This window comes from Penaeus chinensis, chromosome 33 (genome assembly GCF_019202785.1).
Source record: "Penaeus chinensis breed Huanghai No. 1 chromosome 33, ASM1920278v2, whole genome shotgun sequence".
Taxonomy (NCBI): Eukaryota; Metazoa; Arthropoda; class Malacostraca; order Decapoda; family Penaeidae; genus Penaeus; species Penaeus chinensis.
Genome location: NC_061851.1, coordinates 23,539,121 through 23,551,914, shown reverse-complemented (window position 1 = coordinate 23,551,914; position 12,794 = coordinate 23,539,121).

Here is a 12,794-nt window from a genome sequence, read left to right as displayed (position 1 = left end):
TCTCCCCTTTTTATTCCTCAAATACAAGGGGGAAAAAAGGGAAATGCATAGCTAATATGCTAATAAATTACAGTAGACAGATTAGCATAAGTTAACCTAGGTAACCCTATTTAAAGGGGTTAAACCGAAGTAAGTCTAAATCAGTCATAAGTCAAGTTTCATATAGTTTTTTGTTTTTGTTTTTTTTACCCTTTCTTTTTCTTCTTCCTCTTCTTCGTATATCTTTCTTCTTTCTCATTTCCTTTTTTTCTACTCCTTCCTCTTCACCTTCTCCCTTTGTTTTCTTTTATTTTTTCTTATTCTTTAGTTTAACGAAATATAAATTCCTTGAAAAGTTGAAAGTAAAATAGATATTTCTTTCGTCAAAGAAGTTAGGAATGATCAAGTGCAAAACCTAACACGCTAACAAACAAACAAACAAAACGCATGTTAGATATACATTTCTTTTTTATTCAAAGCCATCAACAGGTGAATCTAAACCGGGTTAGCTCATTCATAACAAAATAATGCCTTCACAATATCGTATTTCCCTTAAACGCAAAGACTTTTATAATGCACGCGCCGGAATTATGTTTATGATAATGGTGCCATGATGGGGACTATTACCTTCATCTTTATGGAAAGGAAGGGGGTGAGTGGGGGGAGTTTAATCAACAGTATCATACCATGATTGCAACGTCCATATCGTGCTGTGATAGTTGGATGTTTATTTTTAATGTTTATTTTCTTATGTGTGCGGTTTGTTGTTGTTGTTGTTGTCTGTGGTGTTGGTATTTTTATGGCTGCTGTTATTATTATTACTGGTGCTGTTTGTTATTGCTGTTGTTATTGTTGTTGCTGCTGTTGTTGTTGCTGATTGCGTTTCAAGGATTGTTTATTTCCTTTCCTGTGTAGACGGTTTTGTTTGTTTGTTTATTTGTGTTCTTATAGATGTATATGTTTGTGCTTCTTTGTATATACTATACGTGTATATTAGTGTATATATTTGTTTTATGTGTATGTGTTCCATATGCGTTTTTTTTCACAAAAGCTAGTGTTCGGATTTACAGACAATATACACATATGAAAACAACCCGTCTTTAACATACTTCACCTCACGATACAAAGATAGATAGATAGATAGATAGATAGATAGAGATAGAGAGATAGATAGATAGATAGATAGATAGAGAGAGAGAGAGAGAGAGAGAGAGAGAGAGAGAGAGAGAGAGAGAGAGAGAGAGAGAGAGAGAGATAGAGAGAAAGATAGATATAGATAGACAGATAGATAGATAGATAGATAGAGAGAGAGAGAGAGAGAGAGAGAGAGAGAGAGAGAGAGAGAGAGAGAGAGAGAGAGAGATAGAGAAAGAGAGAGAGAGATAGAGATAGATAGATAGATAGATAGAGAGAGAGAGAGAGAGAGAGAGATAGAGAAAGATAGATATAGATAGACAGATAGATAGATAGATAGATAGAGAGAGAGAGATAGAGAAAGATAGATAGAGATAGACAGATAGATAGATAGATAGAGAGAGAGAGAGAAAGAGAGGAAAAGGCTAAAATAAAAGGAACCAGTGTTTGTAAAAGCCGACTTCTGCATGCATACTTTATCTTTACCCCGACAATCAACTCTCCATGAAGCATCCTTATCTCAGCCAACAAAAGACTTTTTCATATTATTACTGTTCGCATTTGGGGCAAAATAACCTTTTTTGCCTGACGAAGAATAAAAAAGAGACTTGAAGTGGTTAAAAATCTCCAAAGTTCTAATGAAAAGATCATCGTAGTTTGAGAAACTCGAAATAACGAGAGGGAAGACGAAGACAGAGAAATTCAGAAAAGATAGTTGTAGCTTAAAAAAAAATCGTGAAAAAAAAAACTTGCACCGTGGCATATGGTAATACCTTTGCTATAGAATTCAGCATCGAGTTCTGGAAAGTATCTAGCCCAGAGAGAAAGAAAGAGAGATAGAGAGAAAGAGAGAGATAGAGAGAGAGAGAGAGAGAGAGAGAGAGGGAGAGAACGGGTGAGTTATTGAGTGAATAAGTAATAGAATGGGAGAAAAATAGGAAAGAGACAAAGCTAAAAAAAAGAAAGACATAAAGAGAGAACGATAAAAAAGAAAGAATAAAAGTACTTGAGTAAAAGCGAGAGAGAGAGAGAGAGAGAGAGAGAGAGAGAGAGAGAGAGAGAGAGAGAGAGAGAGAGAGAGAGAGAGAGAGAGAGAGAGAGAGAGAGATGACCCCACCAAAAAAAAAGAAAAAATATATCCCGGCATTAGAGTAAAGAAGGAGTGACAGGAGGGCGGGGCGAAGGAAAGGGAAGGGAAACGGGAAGCCAAAAACTGGCGTCCTGCTCTCGGAATAAACGAGGAAGTAGGATCCTGGAGATTTCCCTTTCGTTATGGCTCTAGTGTCCAGCGTTTATGCGATATTCAGAAGGCCTTTTGAGTTGATTACGGCGCTGAAGGACGTTGGGCCGAGGGGGAAATATTGTTTGCATGGCGGGTGCTTTCCAACAGGCAAAGTGCAGGCAACCGGCTCGAACACAAAGAGCACACAATATCCTCTTGCAGAAGAGACAATGATGAGTGTTTTGATGCAATGCAAATACGCGATGGAGATCCTGGTACAACACAAGTCCTGGGGGAAACAGTATAAACACCATTGTATTCGAAAACTGAACACTCACACAAACAGTAGTGCAGATGTATACATATGTATGTTATATATAGTATATTCTGTATCTATATTAGCAGTATATATACACAGATTATTTTTTTTTCTCTCTCTCTCCCCTTTTTCTGTCCTCAAAAGAAAATCGTGTCATGGACGTATTACGGGGTTAGCAGGGGGACAATGGCGCTCTCTCTTCTCATTATCCGTCTTTTTCACGCACCCTCGGTTTATGAGACGCTTTCAGGAGACAACGATAAAGTCCCTCATAACGACAATGCTTTAGTGCACGTCGGAAACTCATTCCCCTACGGCAAAACCATTATCCCAGGTAGCAGATGTTTGTGTTTGCGTGCCCTGCCCTAATAACACTTGAACCACGTGTGTTCGTTCACTGACCATCACTTAATTACGCCTGTCTCGTAACTCAGGGGATAAAACGTTGTCTGCTCGCGGAGGTGAGGCAAAGCTATATAAGTGATCGTCAGTTGCCAAAATATAAGCAACAGCCACTCTGCCTACACGTGTGGTTGCATCAGAAGCGGTATGGAAATGCACGGGACGGAGAGTGGTGCGTCGTTAAAATGTGTCTGTGTTTGACTTTGTGTGTTTGTATTTTTTTCTATGGGTGAGAATGTGCGATTGTGTTCTTGCGTGTATGTGTTGTATTGTGTGCGTTTCTGCGTGCCTGTGTATCAGTTTCTGCAATCTTAATTTTCAAAATGTGTGATTATTCTAGATACGAGTAAACATAAAAAAAAAACCCACAAATTCTTATAAAGAGACTATAAACCCAAAATAATATCATCATAATTTATCTAAAAGAGAATATACAATTCCATCGTAACCTATAATAAAACAACAACAACTTCCTAAGCCTTTTCTATCACCTAAATCCTAAAGAAATCAAGTCGAAACGACACCACTCTTAGTCCCGCTCACAAACTATATCCAACACAAGAGCTATCTCCAACTGCACCACGTTGCTAAGACCAAATTCTAAGGACACCAGCCCGCGGAATATCCTCTTAGCCTCTCTTATGGTAAGCGACAAAGCGATAAATTTCTCCAGTATGCAAATCTCACTGCGGACATACCACACCATATGGTCGTTTTTCCGTAGGCTTTTGGCTAAGTTACAGGGGTACGCTCGCTTGAACAGCCGCTGCGGAAGGGCTGTGGATGGTATTTAAAGTTGTGACAGATGTTATCTATCTCTCTATCTGTTTGACAGTATATCGGTTTATTTGTCTGTCTATCAGTCTATTTGTGTGGCTGTCGATCAGTCTTATTTGTCTATCTATCAGTATATTAGACTCTGTTTATCGGTATATCTGTCTGTTTGTCTTTCTCTTCAGTCAATAATCTGTTTTGTCTCCATCTATTCAGTTACGTATGCATCTGTCTGCCCATTCATTTAGCTTATCTTATTTCTTCGTATTAACTGACTGTCTACCTGCCCATCCATCCACCCATCCATCTGCTTAATTTACCCGTGTATCTCTCTACCCATTTCACCCTCTATTTATCAATCTATCTGTTGGTTTATGTCTATCTTTCTCTTTCTTTATCCATTTATCTATTTACGTATATACCGGATGCATTCATACATATATGTGTTCAGTGCATGTGCACATTTATACATAATTGTGCATGTAATTGTGTGTGTTGTGTGTGGATGCGACAATGTCATTTCACTCAAAGGAAGACCAATCAGATTAAATCTAAAAACTTTCGCTTTTATCAAAACTCACCCTTTTCTACATTTCCCTTGCGATTATGACGAAACACGGTGATGGGAATAGAAGTGGATGGGAAAGATTGTTTATAGAAATTGCGTCAAAATATACTGTGGTGTACAATTTAGGGTGTTTCAATAATTGTCGATTTTCTAAAATTTGCTCGAATCCCGGGGGCAAGTTAAGAAATAGGCGCCTATGAATTTTCTGAGTTTGGAAATATATCTTTTATTAAAATCTTCGAACGCCAAATAACGCCTCGTTTTCTGTTATCGGTATACCTATTTTATTTTTAAAATACCTCAATATTATACTTTTCTTTAATATTTTTGCATCCAAATTATTTCAATTATAAATTAATATTATATAAAGTTCTTTAATTGCCATAAGACTATTTTTTCAATTAGTAGGCTTGACTTCTCTTTACTTTGTGTTCTCTCCCACCGAATCGGGCTTGGGTCGCCGAGAGAATGCTTTGGCTCTCGGATTTCTCACTTCGCTTAAATGATCTGAAGTAACATATTCTATTTAACAAGAGGCTATAAAAGGAAAGGATTCTAGTAATGATTTTATTACAGTATATATTGCATACAATATAATTTTCATTCTACTCCTTTGTTTACATTGCCATATCTCCGACTGCGCCGTTCTCTAGTTTCTGTTATAACAATTCTGTTTATGTCTTCACATTTTTTCATGTCTCCAATCAGTCTTTCACAGTTTTGATTATGGCCAGGTATTAATGAACTTTTGGGTTTCCACATATTGATTTCATGCATATCATAGGCCAAGTATGCAAACTTCATATCTGTGGTCAGATGTTGGGAAATGAAATCTTTCACACTCAGATTACACCGTTTTTCTGCAGTGAAATTGTGCTTCTCCTTATTTTTTAATAGGGCTGGTGTGTATGGCCATTTTTCACGAATTACTCTTTTCAAGATCTTTGCAACTTCATCGACGTAATCATGATCAACAGCCAAGGGAAGAAGTGTACCATCTGCATTATACAGTTGTCTGTTGATGGACGAGAAGTAGCTGCTAGGAAAGCCAAGTTCACAGCCAATCCTGGCATACCTCCTTGAAGTTTCAATAGCAGTTCTGAAAAGAGTCATTCCATTGCTGTTCACAGCAGAACGCCAGCACATGAAATGAACTTTTGTAAAATCAAAAATACTTCTGATTGTTCTTGAATTTTTTTTTCAGTGCTTTCAGACACTTAAAGGTGTTGTTCTTTATTCCAATCTTGGATTTATTGGGCAAATCACTATCACAAACTCCTTCCAGCTTGGTCAATATGGTGTCAATGGTCAGGCAGATGTGTAGGATGGAACAAAAAAATCCCAGCCACCTGACACAACTGGCAAAAGACATTTCTGCAATAACTTTACTGTTGCATATAAATGGGACTTCTGCATTGTTGGTCTGCTTCCATTTCAGTCTGTTAATTTCCCGTCTTTGCGCCTGATAATCAACACTTCCGAGTGAACCATTGCTTCCTTGTACTTTTGCATCATACCAATCTATATCTTCCTTGAGGATTCCTCGGGGTTGTTTCTTTGCCTTGAATGTCACAATCACAGTTTTCGGAATTTTGTCTTCAGTGTTACATTTCTGATTGAGTCGTAGTACTCTTTCTTTATTTTTTCTTACATATACCAAGGTGAAATTGTCTTAATGCCGAATTTGCTGTACAGCACAGCAATTTCCGCCTGCAACTTGGATAAAATCTGAGATTCCGTAATAGGCAAATTATTGCATGGCAAGCAATCTTTTGAGCATCCTTTTAGTGTCTGGTTACCTTGTCCTTTTAAGGCACCGTATCGAGCAAGAATGTCACTCTTCGTCAGTGGTCTAGGTGGCAAAACATGAATGGTACCAAACTCTTTTAGTATATGTGCATCGGCACTGCGCAAACCACCACGTCGAAGTGCCATATTGCCACTGACGAGATCGTCACCACAATATAGGCGAGCGAGTAATGTGCATTATTAAGGTAGCACAAGTTTATATGGAAATGCATAGTGACTGGGAATCTTTACGGAAGTCCACAGGAATAATTCGCAATGACCTAAGTTACCCTATGTTTGATTCTGCCATAATGTCGGATGAACCGAAATGCCCTTCCGTGGGTCATGCGGGTCACAGCTGAGGCCGCCGCACCTCATCCCAGCGCCAGAAATGGTATTATACTTTAATAAAAAATTGCGAATAGTAGATATTTTTTGATTTGTCTAAGTAGGCGCCTGTTTAGCAACTTGCTGAATGATTCTGAAAAAGTCGGATTTATTGAAACACCCTAGTGTACATATACACGAAGCGTGCGAGTGTGTGTATGTATGTGTGTTTATACACAAAGTATATTCATAAATACACAGATAAATGAACAAATAACTGCATATGTCCACTATCTGCGTTATTATATACACGAGCACACACGTAAACACCAAGCCACGCATATTACACTCTACTAATCTCTACGCAAACCATCTTCACAAATACAAAATACGCCCTGCACCCACCAGTACGCATAAAACTGATTTACACAAGAACACCTACACACATACATCCCGCCAGCCTTTTTATACCCTCCCCCCCCAATCCCTATATATACACAAACACCTCCCGCTACCCAGACTTACGGCCGTTCATAAATGGATACGGCTATTCACAAACCCAACAAAGAACATTCGCTAACCCGTCAACGTCCTTTCACAAACCGACCAAATGCCTTTAAAAAACATTCTTTCACAAAACCCACCAACGCCAATTCACAAAATCTACCACCATTCTTTCACTAAACCCGCCAACGTTTTTACACAAAGCCCACCACCGTCCATTCACAAACCATCCTTTCACAAAACCCACCAACCTTCTTTCTGAATACCCACCAACCCTCTCGATACACACCCACTCCCCCAGAGGTGCGCATTCCGACCTTCATTTGACGCAGCGCTCGTCTCGCCGCCTTGAGTACCCGGACATGCTGAAGTGCCCTTGTGGGTTCGGTCGAGGTCTACACGAGTGCGCCAGCGAACAAAAACATTAGACAGGCAAGTCATTCGCGCATATTGCAATGATGAATGGCGGACGCGGCTAATTACTGTGTGTGTGTGTGTCGTGTGTCATGTGTGATTTTTTTATTTTTCTGCTGCGTCTTTTTTTTTAAATTTCTTCTTTCTTCTGTTTCCTCTTTTCTACGTTTTTCTTCTTCCCCCATTCTTATTTTTATATATTTTTTTTTTATGGAATTAAATTGCAGTACAGTGGATGCTATAATTTGTCACTTCATCGCTTGTATCAAGATCTTTTCACTATATTTTACTTTAATTCTTTACACTAAAATAATCATGATAACCGTCATCATAATCGACATCATTATCATAACCACACTATAACCATCACTATTACCATCACCATCACCCTCAGTACTAACTCTGCTGAATGGTAGAGATAAAATGTATTAACTGATTAAACTGGTCCGTTGATTTCTTGGTTTGTCAGCAACATTACAAGAAGAGTTATTGACGAATTTTGATGGAAAATTATGAGTAGGTTGGCAATGGTCCAGAAGACACTTTGATTAGATTTTGGTGGTGATATATATCCGCCTACAGATGTACGATCTTATTAAAGAATTCATTGAAGTTCGCAATAGCTAAATGGTCTCAGCAGAAGTAGGAATATAATAGTTATAATATCATTACCAATTGTATCATCGTTATCACTGTCATTATGGTTACAGTTGTATCGTTATCATCATCATCCCCATCAATATTAATAATCCTTCTTCTTCTTCTTCTTCTTATTATTATTATTATTATCTCTTTATTCATTATTTTTTTAATTGCCTGTGGTTATTATGATGATGGTGAAATGAGGTAAAATAAAATTATTAATAGAACACGTATAAGTAAGGCAGTCCTTGTACTAAGAATAACAATGATAAATCTGAAAATGGAATTGATAGGTTGATGTTTTTACTTGAATGAGAATCTTATTTCATCTTTATTGCAGGTGTTTTTGTTTGTTATATATTTGATTATTCAATCTGTTATTGCTCGTGTCCATGATTATTATATTCATTTGTTCCTAGTTAATTGGTTTGTCATTGAAATTATGCGAAAAGTTAATGACCAGTCGTGATTAAAATTTGTGGCACAGTTGGGGATGACTTGGAGACGAAATAATTTGACTTTGGCTCTAATCAACATCCAATTAACAGCCACTTAATCCCTACTTAAGCCTACTCTGCTCGCAATAGTCCTCATCAGCAACAAGTTTTATTTATTTATTTACTTATTACTTTTTTATTCTTTAATATCCCAAGGTTATTTTAGTCTTATAAACCTAATCCATCAGTAAACAACAAAACCAAATATATTAAGTTTTTATTTATATATTAATATTCAATAACTCTTAAATAGCTCTTTGTTTAGTCTTAGAATCATAGTAGAAACACGTTTTTTTTTTTTTATAATAATACTGTTGATATCGATGAAGAAGATAATGATCATAATAATTATAATTACAATAATAATAATAAAGATAAGGAATAAAATAATAATAATAATAAAAACAATAATAATAATAATTGGTGTAAGTACATTATTTTGCATTTGAGGATTAAATGAGAAAGATAAGGAGAGTTTGAAGAAGACTTTAAAATAAAATAGATTAATTCCTTGGCAAAGGGACGAGGGAAAGGTTAAGGGAAGCGGCAGGTGCTCAGTAACTACCTATAAGAAAGAGGATAGCATTAGTATTAACCGATAGTTAGTAATGAAACTACTAGTAGTGAGAGTAGCAATGATGCTGCTGACGAACACTAACGATACCAAACTACCATAACCATCATCGTTATCAACATGCCACTGCTACTGATATTACTATTTAAAACTCATTTAAACATCCTTTTATAACCCCAGCTAAGTTGCGGGAAATGTACGTTATTTAGTGTTTTTACCGATTCATTTTCCATTCAGTTAACAGTATACGTGCCATTTGTTAATGAATATATAATGTATGTATAAAGTAATGATAGGATTAATAAAATGGATTTATACATATACATATACACACACAAGCAAAAAACACAGACTTACTCATATACATCTATATATATATATATTCATATATATCTATATATAATATATATACATATATATTTATATATAATATATAAACATATTTATATATAATATCTATAAAATATATGTATATATACAATATATTAGTATACATACAATATAAATTTATAGATAATATATGTATATATGTAGCCATATATGTATATATATATATAGAGAGAGAGAGAGAGAAAGAGAAAGACAGAGAGATAAATGTAGATATTTTTGTATCATCATCATTTGGGAGCTAACGCCGGCAGGGGCGCATAGCCGCATCCACCCTTTGCTTCCACCTACGAGGGTCCCTCATGGCGAGCCGTTAGGCAGGGGCCCGGCCCATCTCTAGCTCACGACAGGTTTGATTGATCTGGCCAAGCCACGACCTTCTCCGTCGTCCCCCAGGCCTCCTCCACCCAGGGTTGTCTCGGACAGAGACAACCTGGTGGGCAGGGTCATCCAGCGGGAATCGAGCCAACTGTACCCCATGATCCATCGCAAGGATCTGTTACAAAAGACATCAAGACGAGATTTCAAAGCACAATATAGCATACAAGTTTCGCGACCATATAGTAAAACTGGAAGTATCAGTACCTTGAAAACATGTAGCTTGGCCCTTCTGCACAGGTACCGGCATCTCCAAATACTCTTGTCGAGAAATTTCATGACCCCTGCTGCCAGGCCAATCCATCTACTGACTTCCTGGTCTGACATCCCAAAGTCGTGAACTGTACTACCGAGGTGTATAAAACTCTCTGTGACTTCGATGTTTTACCGCAAGCACGTCTCCTGACTGCACAGGGTCTCCTAGTAGGCCCCCAAAATCCTGGATCTTGGTCTTGGTCCAGGAGACCTCTAGCCCAAAGGGCTTCGTTTAATTGCTAATTGTATCAAGAGCCGCCACTAGGGTTTCCAGAGATTCAGATAGAATGGCAACATCATCAGCAAAGTGAATCCAGATTGCTCCGACCTTTGGTGCCTCAGCAGGTGGTCTCAGTAGGATGTGTGCAAGTACCTTGCCTGGTACACTGAGTAGTTTAATGCCTCAGTCAATGCTGCAGTTCCATCGATCCCCTTTCCCCTTACAGAGAGGGATGACCACACCCCTCACCAGGTCCGGGGGAATGATACCAGTCTGCCAGATGGCTGACAGGACTGCATGCAAACCCCTTGCCATAGGTTCTCCACCAGCCTTTAACAATTCAGCTGGGATCCCACAAACACCTGCTGCTTTACCAGCAGGTGATCACCCCCCTGACTTCAGTCGTGGATCCTCGCTGATGGGTTGGTTTGGCAGAAGAATCTCAATATTACTCGCATCCAGATTATCTTGCCACTTGCTGAGCGGACTGCAGTCGTCTGTGAGGAGGGCTTGGAGTTCAGCTTTTTCAGGGCTTGGTAGGCAGGACGAAGGTCATTTACTAGGAAATGGCTTTCGACCTCCTCTGCAAGATGACCTAGTCCTGCGCACCAGAGAATGGTGCAAGTTGCGATCCCCTGACAATCGAGCCACACGACAAGCATCTGTGGTTTCCAGTATCTCCTGTGAGATGGAATTCTGTCTTGCTCTTGGGCATTCCCCAATGGATTCTTGGGCTGCATCAAGCTTGAAGGTATCCCACAGAAGAACAGGGTCTGTCAGGCGCTCAATTGCTGTGAGACGGCCAGATATAGCCTCGGCAAACCCCCGGGCACATTCGTCCTCCTTCAGTCTGTCCAAATGAAACACCCTAGGGTGTTCATTTGGGCGACGGGGGGTTCTAAAGTAGACCCGGAGAGTAGCCACAATTAATCTATGATCAGTTCCACAGAACTCGGAGCTGGAGGATCCTCAATTGAGTGCTAATGAGGATGTGGTCGATCTCCTTGGCCACACTACCAGTATCGCGGTACCAAGTCCAATGATGCGGGTCAGAACGCTGATACCAGGAGCCAGAAATCCTCAATTTCTGGGACCTAGCAAAGTCACAGAAAAGGAGGGTATTCATTAACCCCGGGGGCAGGAGTTAGTACGAAGCCAGGTTGTATCCAGACACCGGTGGTCCATACCTCCTGCTGCTCCAAGAGCCTCCACAGTTTAGTCTAGGACTGTAAGGTACCTAGTTTCCATGGGTGGCCACGAGGAGGCATTGCAGAAGTCTTGATGATGGAGAGGCTATGAGCTGGCAGGGGAGTCTTATGCATAGCTGCTCCCTTTTCGCACCAGGGCTAACCAGCGGTGGCAGCTGTAAGCGAGAAGGCATGCAAAGCGCTTAACACTAGTTAGGCTACCACACCATCGCTTCACATCACCTCTTGCATGAATCACCCACCCAATGTATATTAACCATATATTATACAAAATTATATTATTTGAATATCTTCAAAGGAAGAGAGGGGACTTGCAAAACTTGAGTTTAAAAAAGTCTAAAAAAAAACAAATCTAAAACAAAAAACAAAAATCTAAAAAAAAAATGAAAATCTAAACGAGTGGTCCAAAATTCCACCAAAAGATTTAGTCGAACCGTTCCTAACCGGTTGAGCTATTACTACCTGATTTATATTCTACCCGGTTATTGAGATACAAACCCCTTTTTTGAAATTTTTTCGACTCCTTTTCTCCTAAGTAAAAATCTACTGTGGCTTCTCGTACCGACGTCACGAAAGCTACTAACGAAAGGGCTGAGGGATAGGGAAAGGGAAATCAAAATAAATTCATTTGAGATTTTGCCTTTGTGGTGACGGGATGTATGTATGTGCTTAAGGTCTATGTAAATGGTACATACGGATTTCTGTATAGGGTTGGAGGGAAGGAGGAAGAAATAGGGAAAGGGAGGGAGGGTGGAAGAGGGAGAGGAAGGGAGGGAGGGAGGGAGGACGAAGGAAAGGGAGGGAGGAAGAGGGAGAGGGAGGGAGGGAGGGAGGAAGAGGAAGAGAGAGGGAGGAAGGAAGAGGGATAGGGAAGGAGGGAAGAAGAAAAAGAAGAAGAAGAAGAGAGAGAGAGAGAGAGAGAGAGAGAGAGAGAGAGAGAGAGAGAGAGAGAGAGAGAGAGAGAGAGAGAGAGAGAGAGAGAGAGAGAGCTAGACAGCCGAGGGGAGAATGAATACTAGAGAGTTAGATAGACCGTGAGGGAGAAATAAAAAAGCTGGACCAAACACAAAAGTGTGTTTGAAGAACCTCTCGTTTGCATCCTGCCATTGTGTTTCCTTCGCTGGCGTCATTTCTCTGTGATAATTCCAGAAAATAATTTTACATTTGAAGATGTCGGGGACCTCCTACCCGTCCTTATCCTC